General features: G+C 43.9%; 1 protein-coding gene across 5 annotated transcripts in view; it reads left to right on the plus strand.

Annotated features, from left to right (window-relative positions):
* Positions 1-938: 938 nt before the first annotated feature.
* The window catches only part of LOC115937930 (synaptosomal-associated protein 25), an 82,823-nt gene continuing 62,385 nt past the window's right edge, over positions 939-21,376 (plus strand). The window contains exons 1-2 of one of the 5 annotated variants that reach the window (XM_081833223.1): positions 942-1,105; positions 5,421-5,589. The gene's annotated coding sequence lies outside the window, so the exon portion shown is untranslated. Of the gene's footprint in view, positions 1,106-5,420; positions 5,590-9,663; positions 9,687-21,376 lie in introns of those variants that run through there. The other 4 variants (XM_081833225.1, XM_081833226.1, XM_081833222.1 and 1 more) reach the window with 4 other exon arrangements.

A 21,376-nucleotide genomic window follows, 5' to 3' on the forward strand; every position in this document is an offset into this window, starting at 1 on the left:
AGAATTTTGTAGCGTCCCAGAGATCCTTAACTCCTCAGCCCTCCACACTCCCCTTGGAAGTATGGACGGTTCTATAAGGTGTGTACGCGCTTCCGTGAACTATTCTTAAGAAACTCAACATAAAACCCCAGGCTCCGGTTGCATATTCAACCGAAAACAGCGTCATCTATTTTGCCCTCAGCAAACAACTCTCAACTCCAAGCCTTGAACTCCAGGAAACCCACGCTGGTCGGGGTAACTACCCTTCCCTCCCCCTTAGCCCAATTCATTTTATATCTCTCAGAGATAATTGGTCTGACGTACTTTAAAATAACGTGTATGAGTCTGTCTCCCCAACTGACCACATTAATGCAAAATCCAAGCACTCGATGCTGCTTTGATAAAATGAAGAAATCACTCATAAAAATAGCAGCCCACGTAGCCTGGCCATATATGGAGCTGGTGAGGGTTGACAGGGATGCCCCTTCTGAGCCACTCCTTCAGAAAAAACAAATTGCTGCTGAAATCTCCTCGACTCCCTCCCCCACTTCTACTCCTCTGCCTTCCCCTCCCCTTCTATGACTCAACCAAAGACAACTCAGCGGGGGGGGGGATTACATATAATCGCATATATGTCGCATATATAACACAATATATACACACACAGATATATATATATATATATACATACACACACAAAGAATATCAGAAAACCAGTCGCGAGATAAATGTATTTGCCTGACACCGGGTGTTAAAATGGAGTCATAAGAATCGTCCCGTTCAGGTGTTTATAAAAGACTGAAATACAAAGGTTTGCAGTAAAGCGCACAGGGAGCTGAGTCAAGCGCTCCGCACAACTCGGCTCCTCCCCTCCCACCGCCAGCCTCCATCCTCCCTCCGCCCTCCCCTCAACACACTTCCTCCCCGCCCCTCCTAGAGAGGGCTATTAAAAGCTGCTGACGTCAAAAGGGACGGCCATCTTTGATGAGGGCAGAGCTCACGTTGCATTGAAGACGAAACCTCGGGGAGGTCAGGCGCTGTCTCTCCTTCCCTCCCTGCTTGGCGGCTCCTCCACACTTGCAACCTGCAAGGGGCCAGGCGAGCACCACCCTCCGAAGAAACCAAGGTAAGGAGCCTCCACCTCGGGTCGTGGTTCTGGTTTTGGATGGCTGCATACCCAGAGGGGACCACAGCCAGGGAGACCAAGTGAGCTTGGACAAATACAAGTATTTGTGCACCTAGGGTGCGGTATTCCGTGTGTGCGCCTTGGGATAGCTCCGGTCTGGAGCTTTATAAAGTATTTTCGAGGTGAGCTGCTTGGGGAAGGGAGGAATGGGGACACTGCAGATGGAGCGATGGGGAGGAAGCTCAAGGATACGTACCGAATAATAACTTATTCTTTTCGAAACAGTAGTGGGACTCTCTCTCTTCCATTTTGCGATGCAGTTTTCAGAGATGTTTAGGCTGCTGGGTTTTTGTTTTTGTTTTTTTTCTGTAGACCGAAACAAACAAACCCTGTCGTTCTGACCCTGTTATTTTGATTATTGTCTTTAAGGCTCTATTATCCAGGGAAGAATTAGGGAGAAGGCAGGTTGTGGGCGCTGGGGAGGCGAAAGCAGAAGGGGGAGTTCCCGCCCCGGGCAAGCCGAGCTGCAGCAGCGACAGCAGCCTCCATGCCCCGCGGACTTGATTTATGCCGCCTGCTCCACGTCAACTGCAGGCTGGCGGGAGGCGGGCGGGTCGTGCTGTGTGGGAGGGCTCTGCGGAGGGCTGGTGGGGGTGGGCTCGCCTCGGGGACTGCGGCGGCCCGCAGTCAGCACCCTGGACAGCAATACCGAGGGACCTCACGGGCGCCCGCGACCTTTCAGCACCGCGGACAGCGGTCCGGCAGCGATGCCTGGACAGACCTGGGTATTCAGGGCTGGAGGCCAAACTGCCTGTCTGAGACCCCGGTCTCACAGAGACTCATTAATAGAGAAGGAATAGTAGGTTAAGAATTTTAAAAAAGAAAAAAATAAATCCTGCCCACAGGACTCCTTTGCAGGCAATTACCTCTCCCATCCTCAGCTCCTGCATAGCTTCAAAAAAATAAGTCTACTTGTGGAAATTTTCATGTTACCCTCTTCCCCTTTTTTTAGGTAGAAAATAAACACTTTTTTTTTATTAAAAAATCTGCATTCATCCTCCAGTCGGATATCAAGGGTTTTGTTTGGTTTTGTTTTTAACACAGAGTATATTTGTCTGCAGACCTTTGGTGAGCATGAATAAGGTATATATGAAGATACCAACATGATCTGTTTACAGGAGTAATTTATTTCCGTATATATTTCTATCTGACAAAAAAAAATATGGGGGTAGTTGAACTAAGCAGAATCAACTTTAAGAATGAATCCCTCTTCCTCTTCCTTCTCCCCCATCCTTGTAATTAGGCATGAACATAAACACACACTCACAAAAATACATCTCTGAGAAATATTACAGGTCCTACAGGGTATAGATTTAATCTCTTTGGCTATGGTTTCAGAGTGAGTGGAAGTGTTTCCTATGGACATTGGTTATCTCAGGCTGATAGTTTCTGATTTGGACGTCATTAAGACTGGTTTTCCTCAGGAAAATTACCTTCAGGGTAATGCAGGTGTTAGATTGAAACCGGACTCTGACCTAAAGATCTACTGCAATTTCTATTACGGCACTGCGGGATTTTGCTGAGACAGTGATAAGTACTTTAACCATTTTCTACTCTGAGGCTTGGAGCCTCTGAGTGAACAAAAATTACCACAGGGTTCTTTCCTCCTGTTTGATATAACTAAAATTGGCATAAAATGACCAGGAGCAAAACTGTACTATTTGAATAGTTGTTAAATAAGAGTAACAGCGTCATATGTAGGAATCTATGCAACGCATTAAAAGAAACACTGTCATGATCCCTTGAAAAGCCTCACAATAAGATCTTGGATTGTTTATGTAAATCATAATTCCAATCATTTCTATACTAGAGCTGTTAAAATGCCTGGTCCATATAAAGGAGGTACTTTCATTCCCAGCTATTTATTTCCTAATTTTTTTCAATTTCATGAATAACCATGTGTTTCCATTTGAGTGTATATTGACCTGTTACCGTATATGGATGTAAAATTAATATTCAGGGGTACGTAACTGCATGGAAAAATTTTATAAGTCTGCAATCCACAAACAAAATAAACAACTGTGTTTTAGTGATGGGAGGAGGGGAGAAAAGATGGGTAGGAGTCATTAAAAATGCTTTGACTTCATGCTGCATGTCCAGACAGCTCTGCCTAGTTGCGTCAAATGAAAAAGCCTAACGCTGCCGGAATTACGTGCTTGGACATTAGTAATTACTGCTGGGTTTGTTTGCTAGTGGAAGACCGGGTGGGGGGGGAGGAGAACGGGGGGTGGAGGTAGAAGACCGCAGTGAAACTGGCAAAGGGCAAAGATCTGGAAAGAAGTGACGATGTGCACAATTATGGAGCTAATTCTAGAACAGCTTACTGAGAAATTAAAGAAAAACATAATTGAAGCATGAATTTAACATTTATATTATTGATAAGCTTCAGGAAAAAAAAAGAAGAGATTTTCTCTTTTAAATTTTAAACATCCAGGGCAATACAGCAAGAAGAGGCCGGAGCAGATGGACGTCAGGATGTGCCAGGAAACATTCATGCAGACCCTCTGATGGTACCTGCTTGTTTGTTCATTGGCATTTTGTGCATTATCACCTTGGCATTCAGAATACGAAACAGTTTATAATCTTCTTAACCTCTCCATGGTAAAATCTCCCAAGAATTTACAATTTTATTCCTACTTTATGAAACATGCACAACCACACGTGCGCAAACACAATAAAATGCCCCTTAATTAGCTAGTCTAAAGACATTCCTAAACTCTAAGTGTTAACCCCAGAGTGATGTTTATCAACCAGAAGACTGATATTTCTGCCAGTTGCACCTCTTCCCATAGCAGACAGCCTTCAGCAGAACATGTAGGTTTTGATGATTAGTAGAAATGTGAGATAACTTGAGAAAGAGATTGAGAGGGGAGACATGAAGGATAAAAAAAGATAAATCTGCTTTTTATATGATGTACTATGAATAAACTATTTTTCTCACATTATGGAAATGCTTTTCAATTCTATAAAGGTAAGAAAATTGGTGTTGTCAGCCTCAGCGTAGATACATTTCTGCAGTGTCATCCCTTGTCAGCAAGGACCAACATGATAGGAAGATATTGACCAATCAGTGAGCACCAGATACATAAGTGAACCCCATGGAGGACATAAAGTCTCATGCTTATATAGTCTTTGACCTCAGTAAGTTTAACATGTAGTAATCTTAGTAAAAACAATAAACAACAAAAATTAATAAATAATACCAGAATGAAATACAATAAAACAGTGGAAGAAGAATCATGAAGGAAATATATAATAATTTGCCCAGTGAATGTGACCAGAAATAAGGAAGGTAAATTCTAAGGAGGACAATATTGCATTGGACTAGAATGATCTGAGCAAGGAGGCAGTACATCAGCTGGTTTTTGGAGGTTGGAGAAGTGGGGGAGATTTGCTGAGTAAAAGTTACAGCATAGGCAGAACTATAAGTAAGGCAAGCCCAATTTATGGACAGCAAATATCCATCCATTTGGGTAGTGAGAGGCTTATGTTGGGGAATATACTGGAACAGAGACTTGAAGCCTTCTATGGAAGGCCTTGAATACTAAGTTGATGGTTTAGTGCTTTATTTTCTACAGTTGATTTCAGAGAAGAAGCTGATATAATAAAGTAACCAGGTCCTTTTTAACATGTGAAAACTGCTATTCCCAGAATGGATTACATTTGTTTTCCTCCAGAAATAGAGGGGAGTAAATTGGTATAAAGGATGATTAATTAGAAGAAAAAAAAAAACAAAACCAGTCCTCATTTAGGCATCCTTTAAGATCCCTTCTCAGGATACACATGGACTTATGAGTCCTGCCCAGAAGTTAATTAAAAGTTTCAAATTTTCATTATTGACTAGAACAAAATATTCAAGATGAGCACCTACCAGAAAGATTGCAAAGCAGGTCAAGAGCCAGGAATGAGAGGTACCCAAAAGGTACACTTGCATGATAAACATGTAGAACACTCTCTTGCACCTTGGAGTATTCTGCATTGTCACATACACTGGCTAGCTGGATGAAAATAGAGGCCAGTTTTTCTGTGCCTGTTTAGGCAGCATGACACATAACAACCAGCCCCAAGTAGCTAAAACTGGAAGAAAAAAAAAAACTATAGTAAAATTTTGGAAAACTGAGGTGAGGTGGACAGAACATCATATTTCTTTCCCTACCAGCCTCGCTGAATCTGCTGAGCCCCCTCACTTCAGGACTAGTTCAAGGTCTGAACTATACCTTTTTCATTTTTAATCTTGTGGTTATTACTCTCTCAGCAGAGCTTCAAAATTCCAAATGCTGTCAGAACTGCTGAACTGAAATAGTCAGTGGCTCCATGTGGAGGAATAAGTGGCAGTTGCAGGCATAGATCTTGTTGCTATTTCAATTCTCACGCGGAAGTGCCAAGGGACTATCCTCATCTGTTCTTCACCAAAACACTGGCAGGTGAGACATCCTTAGGATAACGTGTTGATTTCCAAGATGATTCCCCGGGGGAAATTTGGAAATAGTGATGTTTCAGAGGAGGTCAAACTGGTGGTTATTAATCTGAATGCAGACGGTCTTGTAAGTATCAAGGGGGAGGGAGGAGACACCACACAGCATTGACATGAAGCAGGACATGGTGAGTGGAGAAAGAGTTTTGAAAAACAATTAGTTGTAAAAGGGGAAAGAGATTACAGGGAAATTTTCAGAGAACTCTAGCTGCAGTGTCAGAATTACTATCACTGCTGTAATGATAATAGCTACTCATTTCTACGTAATTTTCTTCACAAGGATTTCAAAGCACTTCACCCAATATAAAAGTACAACCAGTTTCTGATTTCTAGATGAATAATGCAAACCACAGTTATAGGATGAGTTCATATATGATAGTAGATAATGTTTAGTAAGCCATAGATCTCATGTAGAAGAATGGAGACACCCAGAGCTAGGATTAATCAGAATAGGCCTATGGGGGAGAAGAGTGAGCCACTAATTCTAAAAGCTTTTACCTGTACTAGTTCACTGAATCTTCATAACAACCCTATGATCAGGGCACTATTACTATTTCCGTTTCAGAGATACGAAAACTGAGGCAAAGAAAGGCTAAGAAACTTGCTTAAGATCACAGAGCAGAGCCAGGATTTAAATTCGATCACTCTGCGTCCAGAGACTAAGCTATTAACTATCTGTTAGGCGACCTCTTGCATCATCCACATTTTTCATATTGGCCAAATCAGGCACACAGAATGTACATGATTTCTTTTCCAATATCTTTTCCCCCTCAGTTGGGCTGCAGGGTGTGATGGCAAGGATGCCGATCAGGAGCAGGGAGACCTGGTTCTAGCCCTGAAGCATCTGCTTGTAATTTCCTGTTTGGGAATCACACTATCTTTACATAAGTCACTCAGCCACCATTGAACTCAGTTTGTTCATCTGTAGAATGACAGAACTGGACTAATATTTTCCAGTATCCCTACCATTCAGAAGTTAATGAAATCGGTGCTGAAAACTCTGGGTAATAGGTCTGGGTCCAGTGACCTGTTGATCTCAGCTGTCACTGCCTTAATATTGCTTTAGTACCTGACCTGACTCCCTCCCCCATTATAAGATTATAAGATTAATTTATATCCACAGCCTCCCCCGCTCTTCCATCTCTCTCTCCCTCTCTCTCTTTCTCTTTCCCCCTCTCCCAGTAATTTCTTTGACATCACCTTTCTGAAGTCTTTATGGTCAGACTTAAGAAACCCTGGCTTTTTCCTCAAAGCCCTTATCTGAGCCATCAGTGTTTTGGGGATCTTTCATCCTTCTCAATCAGATTTTATTGCTCTCTGGCACAGACTATTTCCTACAACCTGCCTAAACTTTTTATAATTCTTTCCCCAACCTAATTAACTGGTGGTGGTTGTTTTTTTTTTTTTTTATCCCTTTCTAGGCCCCCTTTTGATGATCTCCTGTGTCTGACTTAAAGCAATTTATTAGCTACTATTTCTTCATTTCTCCTCTTTCTTCCTCTGCCACTTGGAAAAAAGAAAACACTTTCATAGACTCTATGAGCCCTTAAGTACTTAAAACATAACAATTCCATGTGATCTGAATCACGTGATATTACTAGCTAGCTCAAAAACTAATCAAGTTTAATGGATGGGCTAGAGGTGGGGAGGGAAAATAGCATTTCAAAAAAGCTTTAAGGTCAAGGGACAAGGAGAAGGGGAAGCCTTAAAGCCTCTGAGATTTACAGTTCAGAGGCCAGCAGTGGGCAGTACAATGTTTATTAATTAAACTCAGAGTCCCATGTGAATTAAAGTCCCATGTTCCAGAAAAGCCATGTTCTCCTTGTTGCTACAATCCCGTTCCTACTGTAGCATTTGAGCAGTGTTTCACTCATTTTCTTACTGCTGACCCTCAGAGGTTAGCCTCAGCAGTGATTAACGGATGATAAGAACAAATCTGTATCCCCTAAAAGAGATGGGGGACAATCCTGTTGAAGGGTTCATGTTTCCTTTTAAATGCTCAACAATCACTCTAGAGAAATTCAAAGTGAATGACAATGTCAGCACCGGACTGATGCTCCATGACAGCTGCAGTAGCTTTGTGGCTTGCTTTCGGTGGTCACGGAAAAATATACATGATCCTCTTAGCTAGTAAAGGAAGCTAAATTCTGTTTCATGTGAAGGGGGAACGAAAACAACTCACTAATCTTTTCTTCTGTTATGGGGTTTTTATTGTTGCTGTTGACCTGATTTGGTTCCTAGTACCCAGAGATGGCTAATTCTCTTGTGTCTTAAGTTGAGACTGTTTGCAGTTTCTGCTGATTCACCTCATCCATCCTCCAAAATGGTCCATTTTATACTTGAAGAACAAGGTTCTACTCCTGCTAAAATGGTAGGTTCTACAAAATACCCATCTGGTCTCATCATTTCCCCATCGCTTCCTATATCCAAATCCCACCAGTCACAGGTTTTGAACTTGGGAGATGACTGTTCATGCCTGCAGGCTTGAGCGAGTGGCTTCTATTCTTTACTGATGGCAGCACTTCAAGAAAATGAGAGCCTCAGAGGTGCCCCCCCCCAGGCCAGACTCGCCCTGCACTCTGGCCCTGCTCCTATTTCAGACAAATCCCTCCGTATAGCTCTGAGAATTCTGCAAGTTGGATAGAATCCCATTGCTATGGGGAATCTCAGACCAAATTGCTGATTTCCTTTCTTCATCTTCATCTTTTGTACAGTTTCAAAAAAATAATAACTGACAAATTGCAAAGCCATGTATTTCTTGAATTTCTTTGCAGTTAATCCAAGATCGGTCTGATAGCTCTAAGTAACTCACACTGTGACTTCTCCATTGATAAACAGAAAGTGGAGGGAAATGCATGCCTGTGAGTCTGCTAGGAAGACTATGCAATAGTCCTGTTGAGTGAATTTTTTATTTTAATGGGAAATCCTATTGTAAACCTCACTGTAACACTAGAAATAAGATAGGATTCCTGATTTAGGCTGGAGAAATTGCTGAACATACCCACTTTTTCCAATTCCAAGATGACTCTCCCTGTATTCCTCAAACTTAAATCAGCTGTCATTATGGCACTCTTCATTAATTAATTAATTCAACAAATATTTATTGAGCATCTGTCATCTACAAGAAAACACTGCGCTGATTACTGAAGATAGAATAGTAAATAAAGCATGCATGTTTCTGCCTTCAGTGCATTTTTCTGGGCATCCCCTTTTGAGGTATTATTATTTTAGAAGACATATTTCACATAGGATCCCTTTTTGAATCTAAAATACTAACCCAACTTAGAAAAGAACTTGGCTCTCTATTCAAAATGTACAATTGATTGAAGTTTTCTACTGAGTGGTCAGTATCCATAGAGAGTTTGCTGCATCATAGATGGAATATATATTAAGAACACCCGCAGCCATCAAGGAATTCAGTAAATGTCTAAGATATGCCCTTATGTAAATTTGCCTCTATGGACATGGCAATCAACTAGGATATCACTAACATTTCCTTTAAGTACATGTATCCCAGTCTATTGGGTCCTTTCCCTATATAGATCGTTCCCATCACTCATGGGGAAAACAGGTCAAGCTTTGAGGAACATGGTACCTCCTAGTCCAGAAAACCTAGCCCCGACTATAAAGGTCATGGAACAATGCAAGAATAGGGTGACTGAGCGAAAGCAGCATCTTTTTGATGACAGTACTTCCCAAGCCAATCCACTTCCTTCCTCTGAGAACTCCCTGTCATGAAACAAGGTTCAAAGATTCAGGATCAAGTAGAAGTATGTATTAGTCTCCCAACTCTTGCCTTTAGAAATTTACCTCTTCTTACCAATGAGCAATGCTCCGATCTCCCTTATATAATTTCTCACATTGCTTTGTAATTACATATGCATTTTTCTTCCTTAACAGACTATAAAAGTTTTTGAGAGCAAGGGCAATATGTTAACCATCTTTGAATCCTTGGTAACAGTACCTGTCACACACCAGGTATACAGGAAATGAATGAGTGAATGGGAATACCAACCACCCCTTTGCAGAAAAAAGAATTCTACTACTGTAAGTAATTCCTCCTTTTATTGACCAAATGTTATATCAGAACAACTCAGGAATGCAGATTCACCCTAACTGTTGGAATGAAGTTTTGTGCCAAGGAAGCACTTATGTTCACCCAAACTAGCTGCCAAACTTTGGTAAATAATTTCTTTTTCTGATCTGCTTTTTTATCACTTATGAGTCAGGGGTTAAAATGCTAATGAAGACTCAGGTAATTCTCAAGGAAAGTGTTGCCAAAAGCAAGTTTATATTCAGAGATGAAAAGCCATTTCCTGTGAGTGATTTAAGTCAATTTACATACAGAGCCAAGCTATTTCACATATATAAAATACAAAGCTAAAATTCTTTACTTTTCGCTAAGATTAAAAAGATATTTTTGATGCTGCTATCCACACATATCATAGTCACTGGGGGATAGATTGGTGGCTTCAGCTAACTCTCATTTTCTGGGTCATATATTTGCTGCTTCTCTGTTAGAATGGTGGCATGGTTGAGTTGGCTTCCCAGAAAATGTCCTCAAATACATCAGCTTCTAATTTTCCCTTCAAACATCCAGTGTTCTCTTGCCTAGGAGAGAAAAATAAACTGCGGCATGATGTAGTAAATCAGTCCCATTTATCTTAAAAAAAAAAAAAAAGCTGTTACCGCAACTACAACTAAGCACTGAATTTTGCATTTCTCTTTCCCCAGCCTTTCTCATGAAACAAGTCTAAAACCATGGGTCAGTTACCCTGCACCCTACTTTCTCCATCTGAGAACAAGGATACCACTTGATGACCATAAGAAAAAAGTAACTAACTTAAGGAATGACTATGGTATGGTGCACTAGACCCTTGGCATACATTATCTCATTGAATCTCTACGGCAGCCTTAAAAGAGCTTAAAATTCTCATCTCTGACTGCAAAGTCTGTGTTTTTTCCCACCATCCTATGAGTTTTCCCATCAGTTGCATACAGTCCATGGCGATCTTCTAACAGAAAGCATGCTCCTGACGTGTAGAACATGGGTCAGCAAAATCCAAAGATTTTGACTCAGTCCTCTGGGCTAAAAAGTCAGGTGAGATATGGTGGTATGAGGAACCAGGAGAAACAGAAGTATCCAGACAAGCTCATTGAGCACTGGATTGCGAGAAATGGCTGCGTACTTGGCCCATTTCTGCCACTGCGATTATATGACCCTGACCAACTTATATAACCTGAACCGAGCCTCAGTTTTCACGTCTATAAAAAGCAAGCAATAGCTGCCTTGCATACATCATGTGGTTGTCTTGAGACTTAAAGAAGCTAATGCTTGTGAAGTGCTATTCCCTCCACCACTCTGGGAGCGAGGAAGAAATTGTTGTTGCCATGTTCTGGTAGCTGTCATTTGCCATGCCAGATTTCCAGTGTTCTTTATTGCAGGTTATGTGAAGGCCATATGCTTCTTTTCCTCTTTATAATGTTGAGTTTGCTTAAAGACACAGGTCTTGGTATCACATTATTTTTTATCTTGCGCAGCATGCATGATAAAATGGGAAAATGTGTCAACAGTCTTTGGTTTTTCTGTTTGGGGGAGGATTTTTAAAAATGCCTTTGAATAGCATCTCTGCTTACAGAGTGGCTTCGTGAGTCTCCGGATAGCATTTGGAGACCCAAGAGGCTCAGTTACAGTTTAAACACTGGTCCCCTCTTGCTTGGTGCCTGGGGACTTAGGGCCCTTAAGGAGTTAAAAAGAAATGGTATGCAAAATTTTCTGCTATTCTGTAGCTTGAGAAAAAGAAATTTGCTGTAAGCTATTTAGTGAATCGTTATTGAAGCTACATCTTTTGGCTTCATTTTGTATTCAGCTTTGTGTTAGGTTTTTTGTCGAGGAGGGTTGGATTCCTTACTAAATATTGTGTGTGTGCATATATGTTTTGTATGTGCACACAATACGCAGGCAGAGAGGTGCAAACACAGACGCTTTCTTGCAGCCAGCCTTGGGTACAAGATTCCTGCATGTCTCACCTCATCATTAAAACCTTTAGTTTTATTCATAAACCAATAAAACCTGCATAGGCAAGTTACATGAGCTGCAAAATGGATGTTCCTAAGTCACAATCACATAATGATTTCTCTCCAAAGTTGGAACAGGCCCCCCAAAAACCCTGCCTGTGCCCATGACCTCAGATTCTGCTTTTGGGAGAAGTCCTGTGAATCTAGGCCTGGAGGATAAGACAGCTCTTTGGGGAAAATTTTTGAAACCCACATTGTCTTTTGAGCACCTATTATGTACTACTTATTATATGATAGTCTACTATAGCTAGTATTTTTTTTTTAGATTTTATGTATTTATTTTAGAGAGAGAGAGAGCATGTGTGCAAGTGGAGGGAGGGGCAGAAGGAGAGAGAGAATCTCAAGCAGACTCCGTGCTGAGCATGGAGCCCCACAAGGAGCTCGATCCCAGGACCCTGAGATCATGACCTGCGCCAAAATCAAGAGTCTGACAGTTAACCGACTGAGCCACCCAGGCGCTCCCTACTGTAGCTAGTATTATTCTTAATTTGTACAGCAACCTTCTAAGTGGTGGGTGTTATTTTCTATACTTAGAGAAGATACTATTTAATCAAGGCCCTTTCAAGGTGCTAAGTGCTGCCCCTCCCTTCTCCATGAACCAGTGGATGCATAAACTGGGGTTAGTGATGAAAATATCAGGCTTGACTGGAGAAAAAATGTTTAGGACCATTAGCCAGAATCAGATTAGTTCTGCTCCAAGTCTACATTGGGACCCACCAAGGGAGAAAGGATTGCAGAGATGTGTGTAATCAGACAGAACAGCTGGAAAACTAAGGTCCTACCTCCCTCCTCCACCCATCCCTCCCAAAGCACAGAATCTTTCTCAGGAGGTTTGCAGCTTGGAGCAGGCAGATCTGAGAGAAAAAAAGAAGTTGGGAGAGAGGGGGTTGGGAGCGATGATGAGCTATGATTGCTCACTGCCTATTTCCTATCTCACAGAGTACTTAAGCTGGGGCAAATAAAGAAAGGGTTGGAGGGGATGGTAGAAGCTATCTTCCCAGTACTGCTCTTCCCGAAGACTGGAGGTTCCCATTTTAAGGGACAAGGTAGGAATTGATGATTCTTTGAACATCAGAAAATAGTTCCTCCTTCTTCCACACAGCTAATAAGAGAGAAAACTTGAGTTTGAACTTAAGATCCGAAGTGCAATACTACTGACCCTCCACAATCAATGACACATTACTTTTAGGACATTCGTTCTTAGATGAGGAGCTTTGGACCAGCAGCATCAGCATCACCTGAGAGTTTGTTAGAAATGCTCTTCTCAGGCCCCACCCCACACCTGCAGAATCTGATACTCCAGTGCAGTGGGGAGGGGCGGGAGTCTGTGTTTTCATCACCTCCAGGTGATTCTGAGGCAGGCTCAAGTTTGAGAACCAATGTCCTAGAGATCTTAGGAGCTCCTTCATGTGTTCACATTCATCTTAAACTGGGTCTGATGAGGATGAGGTGTTTCCCCTGTTCTTTGCCTCACAAAAGTGGTGACCAGGAACTTAGAGAGAGAACTATCCTGGGCCACTGGATAGAAGTCTCTACTCACCCTCTCACTTAGTAATAAAGATGCGGTTACTCATAAGAATGAATTTGAAGGATGAGGAAGATGAGTGTCCACAGCATGAGGACAGGGGTCTTAGGTGGGGAACATAGGGCTGCTTTTTATACTTTTCTCCCCCTGCAACAATGGCTCAATCTCTGGCTCCTAGAATCTTCCCCCCAAAACTTATCAAAATGTAAAATCTCACCAGATGGAAGGACAGACCCTTTCTTCTTTCTGCTGCGCCAGCCTGAAGGATACCAGAGAGGAAAATGTACCCACTGTGCAAACGATACAGCCGTTCCCATTGCTCCTCTTTTGGGCCCCTCCATAAACTGTCATGGGTACAAGGAGGGGACTGGTCCCTTTTCACACATCCCTGCAATTTCTTATTTTCTGCTCTGGATCCCAGCACCAACTGCCCTTGGGGAAACAAAAGATCCTGGTGGCTCACATTGACCTTCTTTTCTGCCCTTCTCTCCTATAGAATCACGCATTTGGGTTGCTGGGGCAGACCTCACAAATGGTATTTAAAAAAAAATGACAAATGGCCAGGCCCAGAGATAAATGACTGACCAAAGTCACAGGGTGAGCATTGCAGCTGGGCTCTTGGCTCACAGTTGAGTGCTGCTTCCACTGCCTTGCCACTTCTGCCTCCACCTCTTTCACATTTTCTGTCCAGTACAGGTCCACACTCCAGGCTGGAAATCTCTCAGTCTGTTGTTACCCTCAGAGGTCTTTGGCCTTGGATGGTGACCCAACATCTGTAAAACAAGGTAGGAACATTCTTATGATTCTCAGCTGCCAGGCAGAGCTTCCTGAAAAGGTTGACTATATGGCTTATGTCTTTTTGGTTTTGCACATGACAAAAACCCAAATATAAGTGGTTTAGGCAAAAATGGAGATTAATTCGCCCAGAGAATTCGAATAAATGTTGAACAGCCAAACCATGGGAAGGGCAGAGGAGATGTGCAAATACTATGGAGGCTCATGCTTTCCCTCCTGTCCCTGATTCCTTCCGCACACTGACTCCACTTTCTCTTGTGAAAAAGCCAGTTCCTCCTTCCACATACCAGAAACATGGCACCCAATTTGTCCTTCCTACACATCTGCCATGGAAAAGGCACAGCCACTTGTTGTCTGTACCCGGTGTTCAAAAATCTCAGGGAAAGGCTCTGATTGGCCCAGCTTGGGCCAGTTGCCCAGCTTACACCAATCAGCTGTGAATATGAAGTGTTATGCAAGAGTATGACTTACAGGCTGGAACCACATGATTCAACTGGGGAAAGAACCAGTTTCTTGGCAGACATAATAAGCCATATTATGTGTCCTATATACACAGACATAATTTTTATTAGTCACTTACCAAACAGGGTATATTAATTCACTCTGGAAGTGTTTAATGACACTTGTTTCTTTTTTCCAAATTGTTCCTCCACTCCCTCCCCCCCACCCCTCGCTATGACCTAATTCCCCCACTATGACTTCATGGCAGCTCTGGCAAGAAAGATGGTAAAAGAAAAAAAAAACAAAAACATTTTTCAGATCTAAAAACTGGGGCCTAAAACTTGACTGCCCTGAAAAAGGCAGTCAAATTAATCAAAGGCAGAGCCAACTCAAGGATGAAGGTTGGCCAGATGTCCAGTTCTGCTCCTAATTCATGGATGGCAAACTGGTGGCCCCTAGGCTTAATATGATCCACAAACTTACTTTATTTGGCCAGTGCTGGATTTGCAGATATCTTAAATATGAATGCCTTAAGGCAGCATATGTCCCCTCCAATTTGCCATAGAGCCTAACACTACATGTCTTTGTGTACCTGGTTCAATCCACCTGGTTCTCTTATCTTCCCGGCCCCTATAGACATTTGAGTTTCTTCTGCTGCCTACCAAAGTTAGAGCATTCGTGGTGGTTCTGTGAACTGCCAGAACCAAATCAAAGTAGAAGTTTCTTAGGTTATTTTGCCACAATTCTTCCCTCGAGATGTCTTCATAAGTCATGTCAATATTTTGAGAGACAAGATGGGGCAAATAAGTTGCACTAAATAGACCAACCAATTTTTACTTTTTAAAAACCTGAATAGAATTAGCTTTTTGTTTTTCCCACTGACCCTGCTGGCAGTCTGGTGACACCTATGAATCCCTTTGCAGAATGACATTTTTTTAATGTATAAAATAGAATACATAAGATTTCATAGGAAACAAATTCTATTGAACAGTTATCAAAATATTTCTGTAATTCGTGATATAGTAATACATGATCTTTTGAAAAGTACAGCAAGAAATAGCAGTATTTGGTGGAGAGTCTAACAACAACCACAATTTCAAGTGGTGATGAGAATATAATTTTATATATTTTTTATATTTGTATATATTTTATATTTTATGAGATATATTTTGAGATATCTGTAACAACCGTGAGGTGATAATGGAAGACATCTGAGATTTCTACTGGTGTTGCATCAGGGTTTGGGGCCCCTTCCAGTGCTCCCAGTGTGGGGGTGGGAGTAAGCCAGTGGAGAGGAAGGAAGGGTAGATCGACATGTCATGTGGCACAAGCGATACTTGGGGTGCCCCAAAGCAGTTATTTTTTTGTTGTATAACAAATTACCCCAAAACTTAAAACAGCAATTCCTTATTGTTCTTGGGCCTCTGGGTTAACTAGGCAATTCTTCAATCAGCTGGTAGATTGGCTGGGGTCTTGTTGGTCTGTAACATCCTCACTTCCATGAATGGTGGCTGGTACTGACTGTGGGCTAGGGTGATGGATGACTAGACCACATAGGTCTCATCATCCAAAAACAGCAAGAAAGGGTGAGCACCAATGTGGAAATGCTTTTCAAGTCTGTTTAGACCACATTTGCTATTGCCCCATTGGCCAAAGTAGTCTCATGGCCAAGCACAGAGTCAGTACAGGAGGGGGCCACCCAAAATTATGGATACTGAGAAGGGAATTATTCCAACCACTTTTGCAAAATTATCTACCATAGCCCCCACCAAACTTGGAAGCATTAGTCAGAGAAAGCCCTTCCATCTGCCACAGGCTGGGCACCAGGCTCTGTCTGTCCATCCTGGGGCTACAGAACTCCCACTAAATTCCACAAACCGGGGAACTTAGACATGGCTTATTATTACCCTGCCAAACTGAGAGCCCTTGGGTTTAGTTTTAGATATCCTTGAGTCAAGAAGGCACCTGGAACATCTTGTTGCATCTCTGCAAGTTAACTAAACAACCACAGACTCAGATGTCTGGTAAATTCAGGAGGGGGTAGGCAAAAAGAAAATTTTCTCCTCTGAACATTAAGGATGAGTAGGCCTTTCTGGATTCAAACTGAAAAAAAAAAAATCACCTTCTTATTGTTTTGTGATGACGTTTCTTCATCTGAAATTTTGCCCGGGCTGGCCTTGGTGTGAGGACAGTTCATTTGAATTTTTTTTCTTTCCTTCCAGAAGCTCTCCCCCGTTTAAGCAAACTCTTCTTTCTGCTCTAATTGCAAGAGCTCCCCATAATGGTAGAAACAATTCTCAGCCAGTCTTCTGCCCAATGAGCACTTTGGAAATGGGAACCCAAGGGAGGAGGCAGTGGGAAATACCCTGAAGGCTTTTCAACTGTGCTGCGGCGTCATGGAAAACCAGCCAGGCACCTGCACTGGTCCCTCCCAGCAAGTCCCACCGGAGCCTTCGTCTTAGTTATTCTGTAGATGAGCAGGGGATGTCTGACTCACCCAGCGTCTAGTCCGGCACTTCAAAGAGCATTCTGAGTCCTGCTGTACATTTTCTCAGCTCGCTTCAGGTATCAGATGGCAGACTCCTGAGGATCAGACCCCGAGCAGAAGAACTGTTCACTCTTTCAGATCCTGCACCAGCGTCTTTACTGAGCTCTCCCACCACACGCACAAAATTCAAAGGTTTCTAAATTCTTTCGTCAGAGTGCTATCTTAGATTGGGTCCTCCCAGAAGCAGACCCTGAGGAGGGGTGTGAGTACACATACTGTATTTGAGAGGTGATCCTAGGGAACACTGGTAGGTGAGCAGGGAAGCAAGAGAATGAGGAGGCAGCCAATGCAGGGGGCATTATGAGCAGGTTACCACCTGCTGGGGCTCAGTCCCAGAATGCTTCCTCTGATAGACAAAGAATCTGGAGTATTTGTGAAGCAACTCCCATCCTTCATTGGCTAAGAGCTGTTCCCAGGGGTATAAACTTGCCTCCAGCCCTGTGGGAAGCCAAGCCTACTCCTGAAACTGGAGAAATCCCACGGCAGTGAGTCATAGCTTGAGTAGCCCTCAGAATGTACAGGAAAGGTGGGTGCCAAGGAAACACAGTGGAGCATTAAGAATAGCTGCTACAGTTGTGCAAACGGTCACCTCCAGACACCCCAAGCACCACAACACCTGTCTCTAGCTTTGGCGCATTGTTGGTTTAGTCCTGTGTTTATTCAACATGTATTCATCGGGCTCCTACTGGATACAATTTATGCAGCACCCGTGTGCTAGGCAGTAAGCTAAGGTTTTGCGCACATCATCTCATTTGCTTCCCATGACAACCTGCAAGGAGGTATTATTAGTTTCATTTTACAGATGAAGAAAGTGAGGTTCAGGGAGGTTAATAAATTACCTTAAGTCCCTCAGCCTGAAAATGGCAGAGCTGAGATCCCCATCCTGGTTCACCTTCAGGTCTCAGCTCCATCCACTGTAACTACCACCCAATTAGGTCAGGACACTATTTTGCTCATTTGAGAGAAGGCTCAACCATGCCCAGCCCCTGTGCCTTTTCCAGAACCTTTCCCCTCTCCCTTCTTTGTCGGCCCTGTTCTTTTATCTCTTCTTCTCAGGCTGGCTCCGGGGAATTACCTCCTGCCCCTTTGGTGTTCCATACCCTCTCTCAGGGCAGTGGGCTGTCCTTCCCAACCTCCAGGGCCCCCTGACCCTGGGCACTGTAACCTCTTTCTCCAACCTCATTCCATCTTTGACTCTCCAGGTCCTTAAACACCCTCCGACTCACAACCACCCGTGATCGCTGCTCCTTTAGCCGGCTCTGTCAGGCACTTTGGCAGGTCCCGCTGCTTCTGGTATCCTGCTAAAGGAATCAGGGAACCATCTCTTTGTGACGTCTCGTGACTTTAGGGCTGATTTCACTTTTCACCCGTGGGTCCCAAGCAAACGGGCAGCAAATGGTTTGTTTTTGAGCATCGGACCAAAATGCAAATCCCAATTTACTGTTGTTAATATTTTAAAAATAAAATGGCATGAGGTGAGGACCAGGAGAGGGAATAATTATTCCAGCCTGCCAGCAGGGGAGTGGGAGGAAGGTGCAGCTCTTGCAGTCTTGGGGAGGACACCCCGCAGGAAACACAGAGCTTCAGCCTCCAGGTGGCAAAGGAACATAAAGGGAGGCAGGTGGGGTGCAAAACGATGCTGCATGGCACCATTTTAGAGATACTAGGTCTGACTTCGAGAAACACACACTATCATTTTGAAAGACGATATCCTAGTGCATCAGCCAATACTACTTCTGGTGTTCTGGAACCACTACTGGTGAGCAGCCCATTCTTTCATCCTCTCCCAGAACAAACCAGAAGATAAAGGTGGAACTGCAAGAAGTAAAAGAATGGGGCTGAGATCTGTGATGGAAAAATGGCTTGTTGTAGATCAGTGAGTGAAAATTTTATACCATGGATCCAAATAGACCATTTTGATTTTTTCTTTTTTTTTTAAAGATTTTATTTATTTATTTGAGAGACAGAGAATGAGAGACAGAGAACATGAGAGTGGGGAGGGTCAGAGGGAGAAGCAGACTCCCCGTCGAGCAGGGAGCCCGATGCGGTACTCGATCCCGGGACTCCAGGATCATGACCCGAGCCGAAGGCAGTCGCTTAACCAACTGAGCCACCCAGGCGCCCTTTTTTTTTCTTTTTTTAATTTAATTTTATTATGTTATGTTAATCCCCATACATTACATCATTAGTTTTAGATGTAGTGTTCCATGATTCATTGTTTGCATATAACACCCAGTGCTCCATTCAATACGTGCCCTCTTTTATACCCATCACCGGGCTAATCCATCCCCTCCCCTCTAGAACCTTCAGTGTGTTTCTCGGAGTTCGTAGTGTCTCATGGTTCGTCTCCCCCTCCGATCCCCCCCCCTTTATTTTTCCCTCCCTACTATCTTCTTTTTTCCTTTTTTTTTTCTTTTTGAGAGAGAGCGTGAACAGGTGGGGGGGGGTAGACAAAGGGAGAGGGAGAGAGAGAATCCCCAGCAGGCTCCAGGTTCAGAGCACAGGCTGATGTGGGGCTCGATCTCACCACCCTGAGATCATGACCTGAGCCACAATCAAGAGTCAGACACTTAACTGACTGAGCCACCAAGGCGCCCCCAAATAGACCATTTTTAAACAACGATTTTAAAATCCAAAGTGTTTTAGCAGAGAAGGAAGAGTAGGAGCCTTTGGCATTTAGGCTAGTTTTGCACCCCATCTTGGACCGCAGCTCTCTAGGCGCTTTGGAACCACACGACATGTTGTGCCAACTCTGCATCCCCGTGTGTGGGTTGCATCATAGAATCAGGGAAGGCTGAGCTGGAAGAAATGTTGGGAAGCCTCCAACCCCAAACCCTCACTCACAAGTAAAGATACTGTTGTGACTTTGTTAAATTAACACCTGTTACCTGGAGCCCCCACCCTACACCACAGTAGCCACGAGGCTTCCCTAAGTGGAGGAGCAGAGGGAGACAGAAGGGGGTAGAAGCCCTCTGATTTCAGGAGGCAGCACCAGGAATGCCCAGAGGCCTTTCTGGAACCCAGATGCATTTCTTACTTTTGCTATGTAATAATATGACAGCAAACCCAGAGGCCTCAAGCAGTACACATTTATTATCTCACAGTTTCCACACGTCATGATTGTGGGCACAGCGTGGCGGGACTCCCTTCTCAGAGCCTCACAAGCTCCTGGAGCTGCATTCTCATCTGGAGCCTGAGGTCTACTTCCAAGCTCATTCAGGTTGTTGGCGGAATTCAATTCCTTGCCTGGTAGGACCGAGGGCCCGGTTTCCTGGCTGGCTGTCAGGCCAGAACCCTTCTCAGGTCCTCACCACATGGCCCCCACAGGCCCTCTCACCACACTGCAGTTTACCTCTTCAAGGCCAGCAGCAGGAATTCGTCAGGAGGGACCAAGTCCTTCTTGGAAGGGCTTTCACCTGATCAGGCCAGGCCTAGGCCCAGATAATCTCCCTTTCGATGATCTCAAAGTCAACTGATTGGGGACCTTAATTACACATGCAGGATCCCTTTACCTTCTCCATATGACCTAACCTAATTACAGAGTGACAGCCTGTCATATTCACAGAAGCCACCCACACTCAGTGGGAGGAGATTCCACACAGAGCCTGTGTGCCAGGAGTGGGAATCGTGACAGCCATCTTAGAATTCTGCCTCCCCCACCGGGGAAAGCCCCGTTCTCCCTTCAGCCAGCCGCATCCTCCTACTCCAGAGAGCACCTGGAGGCACATCACACAGTCAGAGGCCTCCCAAATGACCGTTTCTCAGCGGCCAGGCTTCGTTCTGAACTGGGTAATTTTGATGTTTGCAGACCTGCCTGCTGGCCTGAGTTGGGGCCTGCGTTCATTTTCCTGACCTTGATTGCCTCAATCCACAATCATCGTTCCAGAAGAGGCAAGGCTCGCAGAGCCCTGGAAAAGCAGGCAGGGGGGCTCTAGAGGATTTGACTTTCAGTGTTTGCCGTCAGTATCCTGGAGAGTGATGCCAATGGCTCAGATCACTCTGTGGAGCCAGCCATCACGGCAGGCTTGCGGGGAGTGGGGGCAGGAGGAGGGGGTCCCCTGGCATGAGCTATGGAAACGCCTCTGGGGAGCAGCTGCTGGGGGGTAATAGGGATGTCTGTAGCCTTGCTTAGCTTCCACAGAGCCAAACAAGAGGTCTGGGGCTGCCCACCCCATTCATGGGAGGTCAATGTGGCTGTGGGGTCCTTGGCATTCTGAACTTTTCCAAAGCTGGGCTGCTTTGAGCCAGAAAGAGCAGTGGAGGCCTTGACCAGAAAGACGGGGACTGGGATGGACTTCAAGGGGCAGGCTGGCAGAGGGTGCAATCAGGGCAAGGGTGGCCTCTTTGTTC

The sequence above is a fragment of the Leptonychotes weddellii genome, chromosome 10, assembly GCF_054177405.1.
Source record: "Leptonychotes weddellii isolate Sample4059 chromosome 10, ASM5417740v2, whole genome shotgun sequence".
Taxonomy (NCBI): Eukaryota; Metazoa; Chordata; class Mammalia; order Carnivora; family Phocidae; genus Leptonychotes; species Leptonychotes weddellii.